The sequence below is a fragment of the Leopardus geoffroyi genome, chromosome E2 (assembly GCF_018350155.1).
Source record: "Leopardus geoffroyi isolate Oge1 chromosome E2, O.geoffroyi_Oge1_pat1.0, whole genome shotgun sequence".
NCBI lineage: Eukaryota > Metazoa > Chordata > Mammalia > Carnivora > Felidae > Leopardus > Leopardus geoffroyi.
This window is the reverse complement of record NC_059335.1, coordinates 59,226,630-59,250,632: the sequence shown is the minus strand read 5'-3', so window position 1 is coordinate 59,250,632 and position 24,003 is coordinate 59,226,630. Positions and strand designations below refer to the sequence as shown.

General features: G+C 56.3%; 1 long non-coding RNA gene across 1 annotated transcript in view; it reads left to right on the top strand.

Moving 5' to 3' along the window:
* Positions 1 to 24,003, top strand: part of LOC123577739 — a 126,530-nt gene that overhangs the window by 53,277 nt on the left and 49,250 nt on the right. The window contains exon 2 of the long non-coding RNA XR_006702055.1: positions 7,974 to 8,922. This is a non-coding gene — a long non-coding RNA (uncharacterized LOC123577739). The remainder of the gene's footprint in view (positions 1 to 7,973; positions 8,923 to 24,003) is intronic.

The following is a 24,003-nucleotide window of genomic DNA, read 5'->3' as shown; positions in this document are numbered from 1 at the left end:
CAATTTTAGCCGAGGGCCTGTGAGCTACGCCGACGTCTCGAAGGCCACCTGGGGGTAACCAGCAGCACAGCCCGCTGCCGCTGAGCCTGTCCGCAGGGCGGGGTGCTGCCCTGAGCGCTGTTCTCTCCCCGCGCGGAGGGACCCCCGGGGCACGGGGGCGTCCCAGCCCCCCAGCTTCCTGCTGGACGCACAGCAGAGCCAGGACGGAAGCGCCCTTGCCTCCAGAGGCTGCCACCGCCCCGCGACGTGCTGTCACCGCGCTCAGCACACCGTTAGTTCACGTCTGCAGCGCACTTGGCACCGAGTGGGGTCCGATTAGACGCAACTCCAGGTCTCCTTGTTCCCCCTTCCCGCAGCCCACGGAAAGCGCCTCGGTGTCTGGACCTCCCGGTCCCGCCACTCGCGAAGCTGTCTTCGCCGCACTGAGCCGCCGCAAGTCAGAACAAGGCTTCTCTCAGCCTCCCCCCGTTTGCCCAGAGCCAAAGAAGCACGACCTCAGGGGTGGACCGTTGCCTTTGCCAACACGTCCGCTCAAGATACCTGGGCGGCTGGTGCGCCTGACTCGAGCACAGCGCTTTGAGACGAGAGGGCAACTTAAATCTGCCCGTTGACCAGGTTGCAGAGCGATTGGCAACATTCACACGGTTACCAGCATTGCCATTTCTGTGTAACTCCCTTTTGGAGTGACTTTTAGAGGTTCGAAACATAGCAGGACCAGTTTGGGTGTGCCTGAGAGCCGAGGGGGACACGGCTTTTCCACCCCATGGGCTCCAGCCCTCCCTGCCCCCCTCGGGTGAGCACTGGCTGCTGAGCACAGGGTCCAGCTCCCATCCCCACCTGGAATGTTCTGTCCCCCTGCCCTTGTCTCTGGCCGCACGGGCCCATCCTCCCAGGCCCAAGCCTCCCTCACGTGTGCGGACAGGGCTGTCCGTGGTGACCACGGTGCCCGGTGAGCAGGCACCGTACGATTTCCCCACCTCCTGATGTCCACGCTGAGCCACTTGCTGGCCACGGTGCCCCGCGGGTATACACGGATCACGTGGAAGACCGGTCCGGTGTTTGCTTCCGCATCAGCCATGGATTTCGTATTTCTGCCAAAAATTAAAAGTGGGCCACATCAGACAGACATCTGGCAGCTGCGACTCACCTCGCTCGCAGAGGGGATTCGGGCGACCCCGCGCTGCGAGAACTGCACGGCCGGCCAGGGGCCCGCAGGGCGGGAGCGGCGGTCGAGCAGCCAGGCCCGTCTGGCGGCAGGAGAGGCAGGCAGCGGCCGTGGCGTCCTGCTCTTGACGCTGTGTTCGTGCGCGGCAAGGGGGCGATCCCGCCTCCAAACTCCCGCTCTGACCTCCCGCCCCCACCCCAGATGCCCGAACCCGGGGCGACTCAAAGCACTGCGGCTCCAAGGGTGACCTGCCTCCGGGTCACCTGGGCGTCTGGCTGCGGGTCCGGGGTCAGTGAGGCTCCTCTGCGTTTGCGACCGGCTCGCCGGCGATGTCTGAGGACCACGTGCTGGGTGGCAGGATTTTACAGTAAAGGAACAGAGAATTTCAGTGAGAGGCCAGCACGTTCTAATGATAAAAGTGATCTATCCGCCCCCTCGACTCTCTAAAAGCTGGGGGCCGGGGAGGGCCTGTCACTGGCCCCCTCCCTCCAGGACTCTGTTCACGCCGTGCTCTGGCCCACCTGCGGCCCCGCTCTCGGGAACTGGGTGCCTCCGTTCGGTCCTCCAGGCCACCCTTCTGTCTTTCGCTTCCTCCTGTCTCCCCAGGAGTGGATCCATGGACTGTGTCAGGGCCCCCATCGCTCTGGCCTCTGGCTGAAGTTGGCCGGTGGGGACACCAGTGGGACATCAGAGAGAGGGAGACTCGGGGTGTGTCTGTCTTCTGGAGACACCTGTGATGTATAGGAGGCAGAGTGCACCTGGGAGAGCAGGCGTGTCTCTTATTTTTTGAGAGAGAGAGTGAGCGAGCACGAGTGGAGGAGGGGCAGAGACAGGGAGACACAGAATCGGAAGCAGGCTCCAGGCTCTGAGCTGTCAGCACAGAGCCCGACGCGGGGCTGGAACCCACGAACCGCGAGATCACGACCTGAGCCGAAGTCAGATGCTCCACCGACTGAGCCCCCCAGATGCCCCTGTACTTATTTTTATTAGACTGGTGAGCTCTAGCTCAGATGCGTCCTTCCCAAAGTCCTCCTGGGTTACTTGAACCTTCCATTCACGTCCACCGCCTTTAGACTCAACACATAACTTAGCCCCTTATTACAAGCCATCTTGTCTCTTCCTGAGGGTCTGTCTGGGGTCCACACGACAGGAAACCTCAGTTCCCTCTCGGGGTCTGGACACCTCCATCTCCTACCGTGCCTGGCACCCCTGGGACCTCTCTGTGCCCACAGGCAGACTTTCCCTCTGGTGGGGCAGGCGACACAATGCACCTGCAGCTCCCGATGCAGCAAAACAAAGTGAGAATGATCTCCCCCTTTGTACGTGTTCTCTCAGTAATTACTGAGTGTTTGGGGGAAATGCCTAAAAACAACGTACAGTATTTTAAAAACTCAACTTTTGAAAACAGCTGTACTGAGACATGATTTACGTACATAGAACCTGCCCACTCAACATGTATGGTTGAGTGGTGTTCAGGGTCCTCGCGGAGTGGGGCAGCCATCAGCACAGCTGACTTTAGAACGTTTCTGTCACCTCAGAAGGAAGCCACTGCCCCTGCTAGCGGCCGTCCTGGCCTCGCTTTCTGCTCCTGACTACAGATTTAAGACACGAAGCAGGAAGGGACATCGCCAGTGTAATCCCCTAGGGCACGTTTCTGTTCACATTGCCCGTGATTCTGGTTACGGTGCTCGCCGGCCGTGTCTCAGGAGAACCGAGTTTGGATGTCGTGGAATCGCGCACCTGGCTTTTTACCTGCCTCCTCGCACACCTGGGCTCAGGAGCCTCGTCCTTCCACTAGGGGGCCAGCGGCTCCACCTGGGCCATCCCAGGCTCTCCCCACCTCACCCCTTTACGCGGTAAGAGCCGGTTCCTGCCCCTCTGGAATGAACCTGGGCTCTGCCCCCTCGTGTGGCGATCCTGCCGGGAAAGGGGGCTTTGGTGGCCCCCCAGGCAGTGCTGCCACTCCGCATGTTTTCATGGTGTGCCCGGCACCACACTGAGAGCATGAGAGCATTACAGGTGCATCTTTTTGTAAAAATGTTTTTAACGTTTATTTTTGAGAGAGAAAGAGAGACACAGAGTGAGCCGTCAGCACAGAGCCCGACGCGGGGCTCAAACCCACGAACCGTGAGATCGTGACCTCAGCTGAAGTCGGACGCCCCACCGACTGAGCCCCCCAGGTGCCCCCGCATGCATCTTGTTCGGCCTCCCAGACAGCCTTCGGAGATGGGCCCTACTGTTTTGCCCAGCCGGCTGACGAGAAGCTTAGAGGAGGTGATGTAACAACTCACCCAGAGGATCTTTCCTGACTGCAGGACCCATGAAAGGGTCTGTTGGTGGCAGAGGCCAGGCGGGGCTGGGTGGTCTCGCGCGGCCTCCAGGCTGCAGAATCTGAGAACTCTGCCACAAAACCAGAATCATGCGATGTCCCCCATGGGACAACATCGGGGACCAAACCCGTGGGGAGACATGCATTTGGGGGAACCTATCTTCGATATAAATCTGAAACGTGAGACAAGGCGTGCTGCGAGACGAGAGCTCTAGCCCTCGGGAAGCGTGTCCCCGAGCAGCCCTGATGAATGTGACCCCAGTGATGGCCAAGTCCTCAGGGTCTCATGTTCCAACCTGACGGTGCCCTCCTGGGGATCCGGCCTGTCCCCTGGGTTACTGTCCCCCCCCCCCCCCGCCTGCCACTCGGGGCTCAGAAGCAGCCAGCAGTGCTCCCTCTCGGCCCAGACCCCTTTGCTGTGGAATTCACGTTATTGATTTGGAAGCCGTGATTCGTGGCAGCGTCCCAACAGCCCCCGTTTGCCGAGCGCACGTCAGCAGGCCAGGCTCCGGTGCAGCGCGAGGGGGTGGGGGCGGGGAAGCCCGTCCTCACGTGAAGTGGGGTGGCGATTCAAGCCTCACTGTCACGGCGGCGATTCAAGCAACAAGCTCTGCCGGGGCTGGGGTCGGGATCTACACCGCTCCTCGGGAGGAGGTGCCACCTGGGCCCAGGCACCTGGGTGCCTGAAAGGCAGGAAGAAGGCAGCCACACAGGTTCTGGAGGGAGAGCATTCCAGCGCATCAGAGCAGTGAGGACTAAGGCACTCAGGTGGGACAGTGTCCTGTGATCACCACCTCGTTCCCCGGGGCCAAGGAGTCCCTCCCCACCACTTCCCAGCCCGGGTGAGAGAATGGCCGGGGCACTCTCAGGCCCTGGGGCCAGCATCTCACCCTGAGGGACTGAGCAGTGGTTAGTCTGCACCTGGAGGTAATTCTCCCAGGGGTTGATTGGCAAGAGGGTAGTGGGGAAGCTGGGGTGGTGGGGGTGGGGAGCAAAACAAATCTCCCAAGCCCCTCCACACCTGTGCCTGCATGGGTGTCCTGACGGGAGGGACACAGGGGGGGCTGAGAAGGGATGCCCGCGGCAGCCTCCCGGCTCACTGAATCCCGTTCCGGGCGCACGGGAGCACCAGCACCCAAGAGACGTGCCTCCTGCTGGTCACGGAGAGCCTTCTTGCTTCCCTTGCAAATGTACTTTCTCACCTCTTGACAAAACACCTCCGTCTTGTGGGATTTCCAAAGTCAGCGAGCCACAGAGGGCTAAGCTGGCGCGTGGTGAGCATCCCTCCCATCTTCCGGCTCCACGAGAAGGGAACAGAGCGGTTAGTGTCACGGAAGGTGCTTTTGTCCTTTGTTCTCTTAACCTTGATCTCCCGGAAGGCGGTGAGTCCACTCTGCCTCTGGCTCGTCTTGCCCAGCAGAAGGGTTTGGGGGCCGTGCCCCTGGCCATTTTCATCACTGCTGCCCCTCTCAGGGATTTCCTCACCCCATTGTCAACTGTGTGTTCAGGGCACTTTTCCTCCCATACCTTGCCTGCCAAGGTCCCAGGGAGAGCCAGGTGTCGTGAGGTGACAGCACGGGGCTGGCCGCATCATTAGCTGCTTCCGTGTGCGATCAATCTGTCAGCAGCAGCGAGGGACCGTGAGCTCTGCCGCTCTCCTCCATCGCCCTTTGATGGCTGCCCTTATCAGGCTGGAGGCCAGGGAGGCAGCCAGGGAAGGCGTCGTCCTCCTCTGTCCACCCCCAGACTGTGGAGAGCAGGAAACAGGAGTCCAGGACAGATATCAAAGGCCAGAAGTTCTCCACATCATGGAGAGAAGCAAGACCCACCTTGCCACTGAATGTGTCCCTAGGATGAGGCTGGGAGGCCTCCTGTTTAATGCCAGGGACCCGGTGGGGGTCTGCAGGCAGAAAGGAGATCACAGCCGACAGCGTGTTGCTCTGGAGCTGGGAGGTGCACGTCCACTATTTCCCATCTGAGCCCTGCTCTCTCCGGCCCCTTGCTTAGCACCTGGAATAGCCCCTTCCCGCCCATCCTGAATGAATCACAACTCCACCACTTGAAACCTCCACTCCAGTTGGAAGCATTTCCAAGCATCATGTCCTCTCCTGACAGTGTCCCAAGGAGGGAGATAAAAAAGAGACCTCTATTTGAATGTGTCTCCCTTACGTAAGGGGTGGGGGAACATAACCCAGAAGCAGTCTTCTTATGTCTTGTTGGCCATAATTGGGTCAGATGGCTGCCCTAAACATCAGAAGGATAGGTGGAGAGAGGAAGGAAATGGGGAGGGAATAAGAATTGGTAGAGGGAAGGAGGAAAGGAGGGAAGGAGGGAGGGAGGAGGGAAGAAGGGAAGGAGGGAGGGAGGAACGGAGAGAGGACGGAAGGAAAAGCTGGATGAGTGGATGGAAGGGAAGACAGGATGAGTGGATTGAATGATAGATGAGCAAATGGAAAAATGGGAGGATAAAAGATGGATGGAGGGATGGGTTGATGGAGGAAGGGATAGATGGATTTATTTTCCTTAATTGCCTTTCATATATGCTTCACTGTGAGTATATTGTGATTTTTATGGGAACTGAGACCAAGAGTATGGCAGATGGGAAAGCTGGGAACCTACAGTTCTGGTCTCGACAAAACTGTCAGAAACACAGAAAAGTATGTCCATACCTGCTCTGCCTTCCCATTTCCTTGGGTGGCCCTAGGGTCCAACCAGTTTCCCTCTCAGAAATTGGGGATGGCCGGTGGGAGAAAATGTGGACCTCCATGAAAATGGGTCAGTAAGAAATATCAATTTTTATATTGCTTACGTAAAGTTTGCTTTTTACTTGGCCTTCCAAAATTGTATAAGTCAAGCATCCTACAGATGAAGCATCTCATTCAGCCGTGGGATAAGATACAGAATCAGAAGGCAGAAAAGACAAAGTACAGTATTAGGTTAAATAAGATACAGGAAACACGGGAGGCGTGGGTACCGCCATTTGCCTAAACCTTTCCAGCCAGGATAGTTAGTCTGAACCCATTAATCCCCGAATATCAGCTCCTTGAAGATTGATTCATGCTTTTTCGTTCATTTAAAAAGACGTTGTTGAGCAAATACAAAGTAGAAGATATGCTGGCAGGTGCCAGGGATACAGTCATGAGGAAAATGGACAGGGACCCTGTCTTCTAGAGGATTCCACCCATGTTTCAGTCTAGACATGTCAACTGGCCGCTGCGATAACATGTGGCCTTTAGAGTGGAGAGAGTTGGGAGGTGCCACCTTAACAAGAGCTCCGGTAACATCACCAGGAACAAGACATCACGTGCCCCCGATGAGATGCTCTGAGTAGGACCCGACATCCCTTCGGGGGTACTCTCGCCAGGAACGGGTTACCTCAGTCTCATCACGGGCAGACCTCAGACACACCCAAATGGAGTGACATTCTACGAAGCACACGACCAGCGCTCTTGAGAAATGCTGAGGTCCTGAAAGACAGGGTGGCCCAGCTCCCTGTGCTGTGGGCACAGCGCTCACATCGTGCTGCTAATGTCCCAGTGGCCAAGCCCAGGTTCAACGGTGGAAACACAGCCCACGGCCTCGGTGGGAAGGAAGAAATAGTGACTATTTATCGGACACGCTGGGGACAGCAGACAACAGGCACCGAGAGGGGCACAGGAGAGGGGACGGTGGCCTCGACTGGAGGGACTAGGGAAGCTTTCAGAAGGGAGGCTACGCTTGAGCCTGACCTTGCAACATGAACCACAGTTCACCCGGGAAGGTCGAGTTCATGCGTATCATTCGTGCACCCGGTGCGGGGGAGCACAAGAAACCAGAGCGGGGACTGCATGGTCAGCAGGCTGCTGGGCTGTCAGATGGCAGGGGTGTGGCGGAGGGAGGGGACGAAAAATAGGAAGAGTAGTGTAACGACAGGAAGGAAAGTAACACGAGAGGATGTGGGATGGCCGTGAGCACACAGAGCCGTCCAGCTGGGTGGCCTCAGGCACGTTACTTAACCTCTCTGTGCCTCGACCTCTTCATCCACGAGGTGGGGGCGATGACCACATGGTCTTCACGTTTTGGATTAAAACCAGTGGTGATTTGAAAAGCTGTTCCAGGAAGTCTTATCCATGATAAGCACTCAGTAAATTGTAGCGATTTATCGATCACTCACCACATGCCTGTTTTTGAAGGTGTTATGGGATCTGTGTTCACAACAACCGTAAACAGATACTTTTATCCCATTGTAGGGACGGAAGGCTCAGGTTGACGAGGAAAATGCCTGCAGTCTCGGAGCATTCTGGTGCAGTCTGTTGTCACCCTTGCCAAGAGGGAGCATTTAAAACACGGATCACCCCCGGGCCGCCTCCCCGGCCCGCAGATGTGCTGGGGCGACACGGCCGTGTTTATGCCCAGGAAAGGCCGTGCTGGGGTTTTTCTGTAAAACTGTTGTTTTCTTGAATGAGGGGATATGTGACCTAACTTGACTATCTTTGGCAGGAGGCAGAACATCCCAGTAAGGGAGTGACCCAGAAGGCAACGTCTCCATCCAGCCAAGGCCTTCGCTCGTGCCTCGCACCGAAAGCGTGGCTGCAGACAGCCATGCGTTCAGAGAGGAGGCCCCTCCGGTGGGCACGGCGCGGGACGCGGCTCGGGCTTCCTGGAGCAGGCGTGCAGAGCGGGCCTCTTCTTTCCCGGTTCCGGTCCCGGCCAGAATGCCCTCGGGAGCACAGAGCAGCGGGAGCTCTCGGCATTTATTTAAAGAAGCCGGAAGGTTAAAACCACCCAGTGGTCCGCAGAGCGGAAGGACAGGCCCTTTCAAGCCGCCTAGCCCCGTGCGACCCGGGCCGTGTGGGTCTTCTAGTTCGTCGGCACACACACTCGTGCCTCCCGACTCCAGGCTACACGGCAGCGTGCTGGGCAGTGAGGCAAAACCGGGAGCCAGCAGCCCGTGGGGCCGGCTCTGTGCTCACATCCCTCACACCCTCCGCATACAGCTGGCGCCTCTCCCCACCGCAGGAGGCGGGCGTTGTCATTATCCCTCGCTTGCGGACGGGGAAACTGAAGCGTGGGGGACGGCGAGGCCCGGCAGCGTACGGGGCAGAGCTGGGGTTTGGAGCCAGGTTGTGCGGCCCCAGCGTCCAAGCTCGAGGCTGTCCGAGCTCACTTGCCTCTGCGAGACCTCGCTCCTGGGCTCTGCTCCAGACTGGCCTCCCCAGAGCCCTCTGCTCCTGCCGACAAGCAGGTTAGAAACGGACCCCGACCTCCGCCGTGGGAAGGGCCACCCCACACTCATCACACTCAGAGCCCTGAGGTCCGACGGGTGAGGGGCTTCGTCTGCGGCCCCCCCGGCCATGGCTCCCTGCGTCACTCCCGGCTGTGTCCCCAGAAAGCCCCCCGGAGCCACACGGAGGCATCGCCACACACGTGCGGAATCGGAATCACCAAGGTAAGGCCTGGCCTCTTTGGAGGCTCCTTATATTTGCATTTCTTTCCCTGATTCCGTGTGGCGATGTCCGTTTCTCCCCACACCAGCGGACCGGGTGGCTTATTTGGTTGGTGGCCCGGCCTCCGCTGGGCCGCGCTGGTGGAGGGACCGAGCTCTGCCTCGACATGGGGACGACGGGGTGTCCAGGCTCAGAGGGGCCTTGCATCTGTGCCGGCAACTGGCGAGCCACGCCAGGGCCACGCGGGCCAGGGTTCACCAGCGGCGACGTGGATTCTAGACTCCGGGGCTCTCCGTGGCTGTCTGTTCCGGGGGGAGGGGGGGGGTGGTGACAGGGTTAATGCGGCATCCCCGGCTCCGGCCTGTGTAGCTCCAGCGGAGGGGACGGCAGGCAGCCACATCTGCGTTTTCTGTTGCCACGGACTCTGCTCTCAGGAACCCCGCCTCCCAGGACGGTCAGGTCACCCCTGTGCTGACGCAGAATGTGTGGGCTGCCCCCTAAACGACTCTGGTGAAAGCACCTTGGAGAAGGCGCCTTAGGAAGCTCATTAGACCTCCTCTGCTTGCATCCACCCATGTGCTTCCTCACAGCCGCCCCCCCCCACCCCGGTCCTCGCCGTGTCACGCATTTGGGGTGCCCGGATGCACATCCTCGCCATACTTCCCAGCAGCTGCCGACAGGCCTCCCTGTCCTGCCCGATCTGTACCCCATGGGTCTCAGCCGGAAACACGACCCTGAGTTACGAAACCCACAGTGTCTCCTTCAAACCAGGCTTCTCTCGGGCTCCAGAAAGGACCCGGACACTTTGGAGCGATTGGAGGCCCTTGGTGACTGCTCGGGCTCACTTCCCGTCCGCCCCTCACGCCCTGTGCAGCTGCCAGCAGAGGGGAGTCCACCCCTCCCGCACCCACTCCACGTCCCCTCCAGCCTCAGCTGGTCCCCCTTGCTTCAACCCCCACCCCAGACCAACAGCAAGTATGCCCCGTGGCCTTTCCCGGCCCCCTTTCTTACCCTCAGCTCTGGGCTCCAGCATCAGCCCGCTGGGAACCCCCTCCTCCACCCCCAGCCAGGGTCCCGAATGCCACATGCGCCCCCCTGCACTGTGGCGGCCTCGTCCCCAGGGCCATGGCTCCACGAGGCAGGAGTGTGGTTTCCCCCAACACCCCAGCAGCCGGGGCTCACGCATCCGGGCACCCCAAATGGTCCCGCCTCAGCGAGTGAAGGCCGCAGGTGCGAAGGCTTCTCCCCGTAAAGCAGGGCTGCTCTCTGCGGGGGAAGGTGCACACCTGATGGGCTGTTCAGGTTTGTTTCCAGAGCCGCGTTTTTGAAACGACAAGGACACCACCGAATGGTAGGGTTCCCGGTTTCCTTTGCCGTGTGCTGAGTTTGCTTGGACGGGGCACTCTGGGGACGTGGGGTCATCCTTCTCCACATTTGGGGTAAGAGTGCCCCAGGTGTGGGGGATTTCCGGTCTCCGGCTCCATTCGGCCTCGGGGCGCGTGAGTCAGGTTCCCCGCACTGCGTGCCGGGCTTCCTCCTTCCCTGTGTTCCCGGCCCTGCTGTTCCCGCCGCTGTGGGGACGAGGGCGTCCCTTCCGCTCAGGGCTATCTCGGCTCTCCTGGGGTTGATCTGGGAGACGGTCGCCATCCCTGTCAAACCCCCAATCCTCCCCGTTCGGGTGAGTTCCCGCCTGTGCCCTTCTCGCGCGCCGAGGGTGGAACATAAGCCGTAATCCCCGGCTCCAGGGGCATCGTTGGTGCCCCGCCATCCCGGCCTGGTCCCCGTGTCACCCCTTTGAAGCGTCACTGAGTCTCTACCAGCTTTCAGATGACACTTCAGTCACACCTTTTCTTACTGCCACCGGCGGTCTCTGAGTCGACACGTTGGCCGCCCGAGGCCTCTTTGGAGAACGACGTCCCCTGGGTGGCCTTCCGGCTCCCACAGACGGCACCCGCAGATCGATGGGGTCCACGGCGCGGTCTCCCCCTTGCTGGGCGCGCCCGCACAGTGCTCCTGTCGCCGTTCCCTGTCTCCTCTCCTTGCCCTCTGAGTCCCCCCGGCAGGGGAGGGCGGCCCCCCCACGGGCGCCAGCTGCTGTCCCACGTCTGTTTTCTAATTGTGGAAGAACTCACATACCGTGAAATGTTGCCGTTTTAGCCACTTTTGGGCAGTACAGTTTTGTGGCTCTCAGTACATTCGTGTGCAACCATCCCCACCGTCCTCCTCCAGAACTTTCTCAGCTCCCGAACAGAAACTCCATCCCCACTGGACACCGACTCCCCACCCCCCTCCCCAGCCGCCAGTGCCCACCGTCTGCTTTCTGTGTCCATGGGTCTGACCACTGTCCGTTCCTCACAGAAATGGATTCGTGGTGCGTGTAGTTTATGCAGCTGGCTTGTTTCATTCGGCATAATGTCCGCCGGGTGCCTCCAGGGGTCAGGATTTCCTTCCTTTTTATGGCTGAATAATACTCCGCGGTGTGGATGGACCACGTTTTGCTTACGCGTTCATCTGTTGATGGACACTTGGGTGGCTCCCAGCTTTTCATTTCATTTCATTTCATTTCATTTCATTTCACTTCACTTCATTTCATTTCGTTCTATTCTATTCTATTCTATTCTATTCTATTCTATTCTATTCTATTCTATCTTTGACAGAGAGCATGTGGGTGGGGGAGAAGCAAAGAGAGAGAGGGAGAGAGAGAATCCCAGGCAGGACTCGAACTCACGAACCGTGAGATCATGACCTGAGCTGAAACCAAGAGTCGGACTGAGCCACCCAGACCCCCCGTTTCCACCTTTTTGGGTATTGTGAATAGCGCTGCTGTGGACATAGGTGTATAAATATCTGTTTGAGTTCCTGCTTTCCACCTTGGGGGGGTTGTAGACCCAGAAGTGGGGTTGCTGGGCCACACGGCGGCGTTGCGTAACCAGCTGGGCTTTGCCCGACTGTTTCCCAGAGCTCCGCTTCCTCCCCGACCTCGCCAACACGTGGTACTTCCCACCTTGCAGATAGCAGCCATCGTCCCCACGGGGCTGCCGTGGCGTCTTGCTGTGGCTTTGTGTCCGATGGGGCTTTAAACCTCCAGCCTCAAAGCCCGCCGTGTGCCTTCTGCTAAAACACCTCGTTGAAGTACTTTCCCCCTCATGTCATCTCCCCTCCTGACACGTCAAGGAGACAGTTTAAGGACGATGTGGTCCTGCTCGTGCCAGAAGCTACGTGTTGTTGCGTGGAAACGGGAATCCGGGTCCGTCCCGGGGACTCGCCGGGCCGCTCCCTCGGGGTGAGCCAGAACGTGCGTCGTGATGCTAACGAGAGCGCCGCCCCGGCCACAGTAGATACAATTCCCCCACCTCACAGACCAGGAAACTGAGTCTTAACAAGGGAAACCTTCGCACCCTTCACTGCCCCCATCCTCAAGAAGGCGTGTCTTTCTCTATTGAGTCCAAAGAGTTCCGCCATGGATATTCTGGAAGAGTCTCATCGGGAGGCCATTTGCCTGGCCAGTGGAGCAGGTCCCCGAGGCCCCGGTGGGGGTTCCCGTCTCTCTCCTGCCCTCCCGTCGGGATACAGCACGGGACCTACCAAGACGGGCAGGGTGCGAGGCACCCCGGGTGTGGGGCAGGGCAGGGTGGGGATTGAAAGGGCTTCTGCCAGGTTTATAGAGCTGAGTCGGGGGCGGGGGGCATGAAGAGACAGGGGTCCCGTGAAGATGAGGCTTGGATCCCGCCCCTCCTGTGCCCCAGCCCTTCCCTGCTCCCTCACGCTGCGTAGAGGTGAGTAGAGGCAGAGGCCCTGGCCAGGCCCCGCGCCATCCACCCAGCTGCCCGTCCTTCTTCTCTGACCTCATTTCCTGGCTCTCCCCTCACTCACTCTGCTCCGGCCCGAATGTGTCCTCGTCACCACGCGCTGTCTCAGGGCCTTTGCCCTGGCCGTGCCTCCTCCCGGAACGCTTTTCCTACTCATCCAGCCTTAGGTCTTCACTCCAGTGTCACCTTCTCTGACCTGGACTGAGTATTGCCTCCCCTCCCCCCGTGCCCTCCACCCCTGCTTTCTTTTCCCGGGTGGCAGACGACGATGCCATCTAGCATACTATATGCCTCCTCACTTATTTCTTTGGAGACCTGTCCCCGCTTCCAGCGTGAGTTCTACGTGGGCAGGCATTTTCACGTGTGCTTTGTGCTATGCTGTATCCCCAGCACTTCCAGGAGTGACTGGCCCGTAGTACATGCTCAGTGAATATTTGACAAATAAGCTCTAAGCACAAAGAACAGTACAGAGAGTCGTAGAAATGTGAACCGTTTGGTGTATTCAGGGACTGCTGTGCGGTTCCTTGGACTGAGATTAATGTTCAGGGCTACCCCCATACAGTTGTTCAGGCTGTGTACTATACAAGGATGCCAAGCTCAAGAGGCCAGTGGGGTGGATTCCAGCCTACCCAAGCTTATCAGGTTGCACACATACAAAGCTGCCTAGAAGAGGTGATTTTCTGACAGGCACAAGCATTACGTGGGCTAATGGTGGCCTTGAACATGGGAGATGGACATCAGGACATAAGCAGGGTAGACGAAAGAGGTGAGTCACGAAGGGCTTCATCCTGGCCATGAGGTGGAGGTGGCCGCAGATGCTTGTGACGCCTGCGAGCCACCCTTTCAGCCGCCTGATTTCAGCACCCTTGTCATGGGCAGTTCCTGGCACTCCCCAGCATCCCACATCTCTCCGCTTTTCTTTCTCCAGCCCAGGGAAGGCCCCCCAGCTGCCCGGAAGTGCAGGGCAGTTAAAGTCCCAGGGTTAACCCTCAGCCAGTGGGGCAGGGGTGAGTGGTTGGATGCCAGGCCCCCCAGACAATTCGGAGTGGCCCCGACAGTGACCGTTCCTGAGTGCGCTCTGCTGAGTTTCCTCTTCTCTCGTCTCACTCCCCTGCTCCCTCCTGCTTCCTGGCCCCATCCTCCAAACAAACCACCTGTACCAAGTCCTTGTCTCAGGCTCTGCTTTCAGAAAACCCAAACTAAGACAGAGCCATTAAAGCTTATTTCAGAGATGAGTAACAGCATCGATTTTTTTCACCCAGAAGGATCACCACGGGCACTTGACAGAGTGTGGGGTGAACGCTGGTGCCAGATGGCAGTTGAGGACCAGTTAGGAGGCTCTAGCAATGGTGAACTTGGGGTGGGTACGTAGGAGGCGACACACACTTGGTAGGCAGGATTTAGGGACCCTGGTGGGTGGTTATTTGTGGGTGACGACCAGGAAAGGGAGGAACCTTCGATGACTGCCATACTTCTGACCTGGCTGGTTGGGTAGACGGTCGTGTCTCCAACAAGGACCAGATAGCAAATGCAGGAAGGGGGCCAAGTCAGGACCTTGGGCGCAGACGTGGTTGACGGCCTTGTTTGGATGTACGAGGTTTCCCTCTCTTCTCTTCCTCTCCAGTGCAGAGATGTTTTATCTTTCCTGTCTGTCCATTTACGCCTCTACTGTGTTGAAATATACCTTTGTTCAGCATGTAGAATAATTAAGGAGAACTGTGGCAATCCCTTGGTGCCTGGCAGGGTTGCAGGAAGAGATAGGTGATGCAATCAAACGGGGTCACCGAGAAGAGTTTAACAAAGGAAACCAGCAAGGGAGATGCGTCCCCAGGCTAACGATGGAGGGGGGGCCTGGTCACCAGGGCCAGGGGACAGAGCTGTACCTGCAGAAGAGGGTAACAAACATGTCGCTTTAGTCAGGGGATAAAGTCAATCCAAAGGACTACTGCAGGAAGCGGTCCAGGGGGATAACTCTCCTCCTGACTCCCCATCCCCTAACAGCACCTAACTGATCGAACTCAGCTGGAGGCCAGAGGGCAAGGGAATCCTTCTCTGTCTCTTGGGGCACCAGAACAGTGCACCTGGCAGGCAACTGAAAAACATCTAGCACTTGCCCAGAAAGAAGTCCTGGACAGGTGGGGGCGCCTGGGGGGCTCAGTCGGTTGGGCGTCCAACTTCGGCTCGGGTCATGATCTTGCGGTCCGTCTGTGGGTTCGAGCCCTGCGTCGGGCTCCGTGCTGACAGCTCGGAGCCTGGAGCCTGTTTCGGATTCTGTGACTCCCTGTCTCTCTGCCCCTTCCCCGCTCGCATTCTGTCTATCTCAAAAATAAACAAACAGTAAAAAAAAAATTTTTTTTAAGTCCTGGACAGGTAAATGAGGGCCACAATTATCTTCACCAATCGAATCCAGATCTCCTGCTCCTGCTTCTCCTTATGTTCTATGTGTCACCTCCTCAATCGATGGGACGTTTCAAAATTTTATAGACAAAGACTGCTTTTAAGGACAATGCACGGTATTGACAGAGGCCGTGGGGAGAGGGCACATCCCCTAACACAGGCGGTGGGATTCTAAACCGCCCCCACCTTTCTCAGGAGCAACACGTATCCAGGTTTTAAGAGTGCCGAGCCCTTTAGGATAAGACTCGTAGAAAGTTGTCCCAAGGGAATATTCGGACTAGACTAAAAAGGTGTGCATGACAGATGTTTACGGAATGCTGTCAACAGCACCAAAATTAAATCCACGAAACAAATACATCAGAGACATGAGGTCCGTGGGTTCAACAGTAGACACTTGGTTTTAAAGCTGATGGTGCATCCGTATGACAAAGTGTGATGCCATTAACTTCAGATGGATTGATAAGGAAAATGAGCATAATCTAATGCACTGTGGAAAAGCACAACACAAAACAGTGCGATTCCATTCTTGGCCGTACATATGGCTTGAGGTGGAAGAGATAGATAGATAGATAGATAGATAGATAGATAGATAGATATCTAAATATACACATACACATTTCTGCAGATAGATATATATGTCTTCTTTGTCTACGCATGGCCCCTGTCTGTGTGTCCTCCTACCTCAAGCCATGACCACTGCCTTGGCTGATGGGTACTTTTCATCCCTTTCTGTGTAGCCCTGGTCTGAACTGGAAAAATTCTGCCAGCCAAGAGGAATCCTTATTTAGTGGTGTTGTCAAAGTGGCCTTCAATAGCACATTCATTCTGCACTCTCGAATGCAGCCAGGAAGGAGAAGGGGGGTGAGGGAGAGAAGAAGAAGAAAAAGCCAAGTGTTTGTGTAAGCGTTTTTGGGGACGCTGAGCTCAATAAGGCAGGTGTGCCGTGCGGGCTGCTTCAAGACCACAGGGGCAAAGAAGCAGTTAGAACACTAATTAAAATGTGCCAAAGCTGACGCCCCATCACATCCAGCTGCAGAAACCCAGAGGTCAAAGTGCTTAAGGATGCATAAAATGCGGATTTTTCCATAATTATTTAAATACGTGTTAATGAGTGCCACAACACAGTCAGAGTATGTCCGTGAAAGCATTAAAAATAAAGGGAAGTTGAGAAGGAGTAGTTTGAGCAGTAGGAAAAGTACTCACTTGGGGGTCAGACCACCCCACCCCCCAGTTTCTATTTTGGCTCTGGACCTGCTCCTCAGAGTAAGTCACACAAGCTCCCCGGGGGCTCCGTCTTCTCGTCCGAAAATGAGCGGGGGACGGGAGGGGGGACCCTGGCTATAAAACCCCTTCGTGATCAGAATCTGCCAATCTCCTCTATCCGATGAGATCAGAGAATAAGAATCGTCCAGGGAGAAGGAACGTCAAGAAATGGCGGAACTTGGTGCGTTTTCTTGGCAACATCAGCAGAGAAAGGGCGCTGTTTGTTAACCAGAGGAGTCAAGGATATAAACGAGCCATTCAGAGAAAGCTGTGATGCACGCGGCAGGGGCAGGGGGCTCAAACAGGTATGCCGCCAAGCGCTGGGCCCCCTGTCCTACCCGTGGGTGGACGCCCGGTAAGGCATCGGCGTGGCTCAGAGTCTCCGGTTAAAGAGCGAGCCGTTGACAGCATTTGCGGGGAGTGGAGGGACTGCAGGAGTGACATTTCCATCATTTTTTCCCCCGAGCAGGGAAAGAAACAAGAAAGAAAGAAAGAAACCCAGGCCAAGACCTCACTACACACCATGCCGTTGACACCTAGTCCTTTATGGGAGCTGCTACTTCCAAAATAAAGAGCGCAGTGATCTCGGGGTATTTTTTTGCCTGCGTTTTTGAGGATGTTTTGGGCTTTTCATCTCCTTTGAAGGCGCGTCACCTAATTACGCCTCTTTCATCCATGTATTCCCCGGTCGGAACATGCCAGTCCCCTCTACGGCAATTGATTATGGCTGAGGGGTTTCCACATTCCAGCTGGTGCGGAGAGCCTGGGTATTCGTGAATACCTGAATAGAATAAACTCCTTCAATCCAAAAACAAACTTCTCCTGAAAGAAACAGCCTGAAAAGGCCTTTCATAGACTGTTTTCCAACTCACTGGTTCATGGTTTCCTTGGATTCCAGCGTGCTTCCTGTACTAATGGTCTCTGAATGCATTCCCAGCTGCGGCTTACTGGTCTACCGAGGTCCCTGGCATCAAAGGGGAAGAAGGAAAGCAGCAACACAGCAGATACTCACAGGGGCTGTTCAGACTGCACAGGTTGAAACTGAAAGGAAATATACGTGGGTGAGCACGTTGCGCTCTTTCTAGAACTTTTTTAAAGACTCGCTGCTTGGGGTCATGCCGTAAAGACAAAGTCGTGGTCATACGGCACACGGGTGGGATTTCTCCGCCAGATTGAAAGCAGATTGCTTGAACTGGCATTGAACACTCATACATACAGGCCCGATCACGCTATTCTAATAAGTAGATTTGCTCTTGGAAGATTGACAACTTGAATTGAAAACAGCGGCCTAGATGGTTGAGATTGTCGTGGACCCATTAAGAGGGGACAGAACTGAGCAGGGGCTGACACGCGGCCCAGCGGGCACGAGATACCCTGAGACCGGAGCCCTGGGCTCAGAGTCTGAGACATGAATGTGAGCACCAGATGGTCACTCACCGGCCCACACGTGGCCTCTGCAGCGCGACGGTCGCAGGGGTCACACTTCTTACTCAGGGTCTGGCTTCTCCCAGAGCAGGAGTCTCCGGAGAACCAGGGGAAGCCAGGGGGCCCGTTAGGACCTGGCCTCGGATGTCATGCAGCCTGACTTCCGCTATATTCGGTTGACGGTCTCAGGCCCCCAGATTCACGTGGAGGGGACAGAGGCAAGTCGAGCCGTGGAAGACCGTGACCTTGAGATGCCAGGGTAGCCACGTTTGTGAATGGCACTCCGCCTCAGGGCCGGGAAACACAGTCGGACATCTCTGTTGTCTAGACTCGATTTGACTTCTCATGTGCCTTCCTGTTAGAAAAGAAAAACAGTCTCTAAGAGGGTGATGTTTCTTTGTTCAGATTCTTTTTTAAAAAAGAGCTTTATCGAGGTATAATTGGGATAGAACAAACGGCACATCCCCCCAAAGTTTCCTCGTGGCCCTTTGCAATCTGTCCCTCCTACTCCCCTACCTGTCGGTGCCCTGATCCCGTGGCAGCCATTGATCTGTTTTCTGTCACTCTGGAGTTCTGGAATTTTCTGTGCATGGAATCATAAACCCTGCACTCTTTTTCGTCTGGCTTCTTTCCTTTGGCACAGTTATTTTGGGATATACCTATGTTGTAGTACGTGCCAGTAGTTCATTCTGCCTCTAAGGGCTGAGTGGGAGTCTGGTATATGGATATGCCACTCATGTGTTCACGGACGTCTGAGGTTATTATAAATAAAACTGCTACGTGCATATGCTTTCATTTATCTTGGGTAAATGCCTAGGAGTGGAATGGCCAGATCATATGGTGGGTATACATCTAACCTCTTAAGAGATTGCCAAACTGTTTTCCAAAGTGGTCGTGTACTGACTTCCAGTTTCCAGTCTGACATGTAAAAAGCTGGGAATCACTCCCCTTCTTGCCTAACAACCCAAAAGCCAGTGACTTTTCTCAGACATATCAGAGAACGGGACCACAGGGCAAACCGTCAGAGTCGCAAACAAGGTCCGCGTCCTTGGAACAGAAGCTGCTGGAGCCGTAAACTCATGGGAACATTTACAAGACAACTTGCTGGAGGCCAGGTGTCAGTTAGTGTGAGGACGAAAAAGTCCCAGGGGTACCGTCTTAGAGACTTTTGTACCCTCGTGGTTTCTACCCCAGGAACCCCACCAGGGTCTCGCCATGAAGAACTGAGAAAGATCCCCTCGTCACTCTGCAGGGAGAAGGGGAAAGTCGCCATTTTGAATGACGCCCAGAGCATTCTGCGCAACGAAGTCCTACCCTCCGGGACAAGAGACTACCAGATGTTTGTCTCTTCGGGGGAGGACGGGCTACGATTCTAGCCTTCCGGTCTCACCTTAGGAGGGAAAATAAGCTTGAAACTTCTGAGACAGTCACAGCCCAAGGACACAGACCCACTGAAAGACCGAGATTGAATCATGAATTTATGCAACAACGCCCTCCCCAAACCTTACCACCACCCCGCAGCCTCCGGTAGAGAACCAGTGTATTGCAGTGGAGAAGCTGTTAAGACACAGACCCCACGGGAGGAAGAACTGTTAGGGAAGCCCACGGGCAGCAGTGGAGACACAGAGTTTGAAGCCGAAGCACTGCAGCCGCAGGAACATTGAGCCCAGCCCAGCTCCCAGCCAGATCCTCCCGGAACCTCACACTATCTCCCTCTGTTTCTATGACCCGACGCGCCGTGTCTGGCTTTCAACAGAAAATGACAACTCATCGGAAAAGGCGAGAAAACACGTGCTCGAGGGACAAAGCAAGCCTCAGAACAGGCCTCGGATTTACACAGACTTGAGGGAGAGCGAGAGAGCGGGGCACTTATAATAACCACGATTGGGGTGCGAAGGGCTCCCGCGGACAAAGGTGCACGGCATGCAGGAACAGGTGGGCAATGCAAGTGGAGAGGTGGAAACTCTACACGAGAATCGCAGGGAAGTTCTGGACGTCAAAGTGGCTGCTCCATTCTGCACCCCCACCGACACGTGCGCCCCTGCCCCCCATACCCTGGCCAGCTTGGGTGTGTCCAGACTCTCATCGTGGCCGCCTACCCAGCGGTGTGGAGGCACCTCACTGGGGTTTAAATCTGCATTTCCCAAACAACTCACCATGTGGGACGTCTCTTTGGGGGTTATTTTCCATCCACAAATCTTCTCCCGTGATGTCCTTCTTTAAATATTTTGCCCCTTTTTACATCGAGTTGCTGGTTCTCTTACAACAGGGTTTCAAGCATTCTTACATATTCCGAATAAGAGTGCTTTAACTGAAATGTGATCTTTCTTTTTTAAAATTTTTTTAACGTTTATTTATTTTTAAGAGAGAGGGACACAGAGCATGAGCAGGGGAGGGGCAGAGAGAGAGGGAGACACAGAATCCGAAGCGGGATCCAGACTCCGAGCCATCAGCACAGAGCCCGAGTCCGGGCTCGAACTCACAGACCGCGAGATCATGACCTGAACCGAAGTCGGACGCGTAACCGACTGAGCCACCCAGGAGCCCCAGAAACGTGATCTTTCAAACATCTTCTCTCCACATGGAGCTTGTCTGACCATTGTCTTAACTTTGCTTTGGAACAGCAGGGGGTTTGAATTTTGAGACAATGCAGAGTTTTCCATTATCCGTTTGTAGGTCACGCCCATCTGCAAGCTACAGAACATGGCAGACCTAAGAAGTCTTTGTCTAACAGGCCACCTGTTTGCTCCTTTATCCAAGAAGTTTTGCAGTTTCAGGGTTCACAGTTGGATCTGTGATCCGTTTGGAGTTAACTCTGACACGTGGGATCGTTCGTATTTATTAGGGTGAGGAGGTTTCCTTCCATCCACTGTTCTCTAAGAGTGTTGTAAACCAGGAATGGGGGGCAGCTTTTGCCGAATGTTTTTTTCTGTCTCTTTGGAGATGATCACGTGACTCTTTCATTAGATTGTTAATAGAGTTTCACTGACTTTCTAATCAATGAGTCCGATCTTCTGGGGCAGAACTTTGAGTTCTTCGAGTCCTTTGAGTGTATCGATGGATTTGATTTCCTAGATTTTGTTTAGAATTTCTGCTTCTGTGTTCGTGAGGAATATTAATCCGTAGTTCCGTCCTCTTACCATTTCTTTGTCCAGATCTGGTATCAGGGTGGTGCCAGGTCATGAAATGAGTTGAGTAATGATCCTTCCCTTTCAGTTTTCTGCACAAGTCTGTGCAAAATTGGAAAAAAAAATCGCTTTCCTTAACTGTTTGGTAGACTTCACCAGTGAAGCCACAGGGGACTAGCATTTTCTCTGTGGGAAGTTTTTTCAGTGGGATAGGACTCCTGGGGTCCCCTGTCTCCTCCAGCGGTAGCCATGGTGGCCTGTGTCTTTCCAGCAGCCGCCTGCCCACTCCCTCCACGCTGTCCGTGAGACCTGCGGTCGCGTCCACACTCTCCTCCCCGATACTGGTAACCGGCATCATTTCTGCTCTTTCCTGATCAGCCCGGCTAGGTGTTTCTGGATGGTATCGGTCCGCTCAGAGAACCCAATGTGGGCTCTCTGGCTCCTCCCTTGTTTCCTGTTGGGAATCTCTCTCCGGGAGGGGGTACGTGCTCTTCCTCTTTGCCCTGGGCCCATGAAACTCCTAGAGAACCACCTCGCTTGTCCCTCCCTGGCCCGTGGCCGAGCTCCAGGGCAAATTCACCTGCCAGCTGCCAATTTCCTCAGACCCCTCTGCCAGGTGCCACCAAATTACACGTGGCAGAGTGAATTTTTCAAAGGGGAGGCATCCCAAGCAGATGTTGAGGGAAGGTTGATTTGGGAATATTCTGCGTCCTGACGGAAGAGCTTTCATGACAGGGATTGGATCACGTGCAATATCCATTTAGGGACCGGGACATTCGGGCCCCGGCTCTGTCTCCTGCTAACACGTGACCTTGAGCAAATGGCCAATCTGTCTCAAACGGAAATGACAACGATAGTGTTGTCTGAGGACGCGATGAGATGGTAAATGCGAAAGGCTCAGCCCAGAATCTGGCCCGGGGCAGGCATTCGCTCGCGGTTGCTATACAAGAGGAGGGTGAGCATCGCGGCCTGGGACTCCACTCCCTTCACTACCGGAAAGGAAGGGTTTATGATCTTCCTTTTCTTGTGTTGATGTCGGAGGCAACGTTTATTGGTTGTAAATGTTAAAAATATAAACCCGTGGTAGAAATCCACGCACGGCGGATTTTGTGCTATTAGGACGTGTCCACGGACACACCTGGTCAAGACTGAGATTTGTATTTCCAACACCCAAAATACACTCCATTAGAACAAGCTTCGGGAAGTTTGACGACCCCGTGGCTGTGTCTCGGGAAGATCATGGACCCAGGGATTTGCCCGGCCCGTCCTCCCCCAGGATGCAGTTGTGTTCACACGGCAGGGCAGACGTTGGCGGGGGGCAGCAGTGGTGGGTGTGGGGCACCGGCCTCTGCAGCCAAACCAGCGGGTCTGCTCCGTGGTGGGACCGTCCTCGTCCTCGCTGGTGTCCTGGGGCAGCAGGCTGCAGAGCTGGGGAGGGAGAGCCGAGCCGGGCAGAGGGTCTGGCTGGGTGCAGTGTGGGAGAGCGGGGAGGGGCCGGCTGTGCCCGAGACTCAGCCCGACGGCCGAGCAGCTCACCTCAACCAGTATGAGCCTTTATGACTGCATCTGGATCATGTGGCCCGTGTGGCTCGGAGTGACCTCCAGGGGCCGTTCAAGAAGGCCAGGCAGCCTCGTTGGTCTGCTTGGGATGCTTGCCCCGGGAGCCTTTGACTGGCACAGACGATGCGCAGAATCCAGCCACACCTAGACCGAGAGCTGGTGTGGGTTCTGGAGAGAGAGGAAGGGAGACAGAGACAGAGGGAAGAGAGCTGGAGACACCCAGCTGTTCCAGCCCCGGCTGCTTCGTCCCCCCCCCCCCCCCCCCCCGCCAGGCACCCGCCCCGTGAGGGACTCTTCCCCCGGCGCAGACCAACCCCCAACCGCCCGCAACTGCCGGAGGCTGCCGGCCGAGTGCCGTCCACCCCGAGACCCGTGTACGACACAAGTGATTGTTGTCGCCCTGGATTACCGTGTGGGGAGGGGCTGGATAAAGTGGCACCGAGCCCGTGGCCTTGTACGAGCGACTGCATTTCCCCGGGGCCTCGGGGTTTCCGCCGGTAAAGTCACGATCCGTGAGGCAGACCTGTGAGCATTTCTGGGGGAGTCAGTGAGCCAGCCAGGAGGGCGTCACCGCGTGCCTGCCCTTTGGCTTCTGCCCCCGTCTCCATTCGTGCACCCCCTCTGCCCCCGGCTCCGTTTCGTTCGCCTTTCTTGCTCCTTGTGTGACTCTCCCTCTGTCCTCACTCCCTCGCGAGTGGGGACCCTGTGTTCCTGGCTGCCGTATCCTAGGGCCTGGATCGGGGCTTCGCACACGGAGGACACTCGGTAAAGATTTGCCAAGTCACGGGTGACGACTTTTCTGCGCTGGGCTGAACCACGGCTCTTGGGGTATCTGTGGACAGCAGAATGGGGGTGACACGCACACACGGGCACTCAGATGCTACCAAGGACCCAGGGAGCCATGCCGGGAGGACATCTGCACGTGGGGGAGCCCCGAGATGCCGGGAACTCGCACGGCTCCCCAACCGTGGGCGCCCACCCGGCACCAGAGCCCCGCAGGCTCGTCTAGACCGAGGAAGATGGACCGTGGGCAGGCCGCCAGCCCGCAGGGCAGCTGTGTTAGTCTCCCAGGGCTGCTGGGAAGAAAACCACCACAAACTTGGTGGCTAAAAGCAACGTGATTTTGCTGCCTCCTGGCTCTGGTGGCCAGAAGTCCAGAATCAAGGTGTGGGCAGGGCTGGCTCCCTCGGGAGGCTCTGGCTGGTGCCTGTCCCCCAGCTCTGGTGGCAGCGGCCAGTCCCAGCTTGTGCACATGCCATCCCAGTCTCTGCTTGGTCCTCATATGGCCTGTCACCTCCTCTTCTGTCCCTTATGAGGACGCTTGTCATTGCATTCAGGGCTCGCTCTAAAACCAGGGTGACTTCATCTTAAGATCCTTAATGACATCTGCACAGAAGTGTTTTCCAAATAAGGTCCCATTCACCCGTGCCAGGGGTCAGGGTACACGTATGTTTTCTGGGGGGGAGCACGTTCCAACCCGCGATACACTAAAGGTAACGTG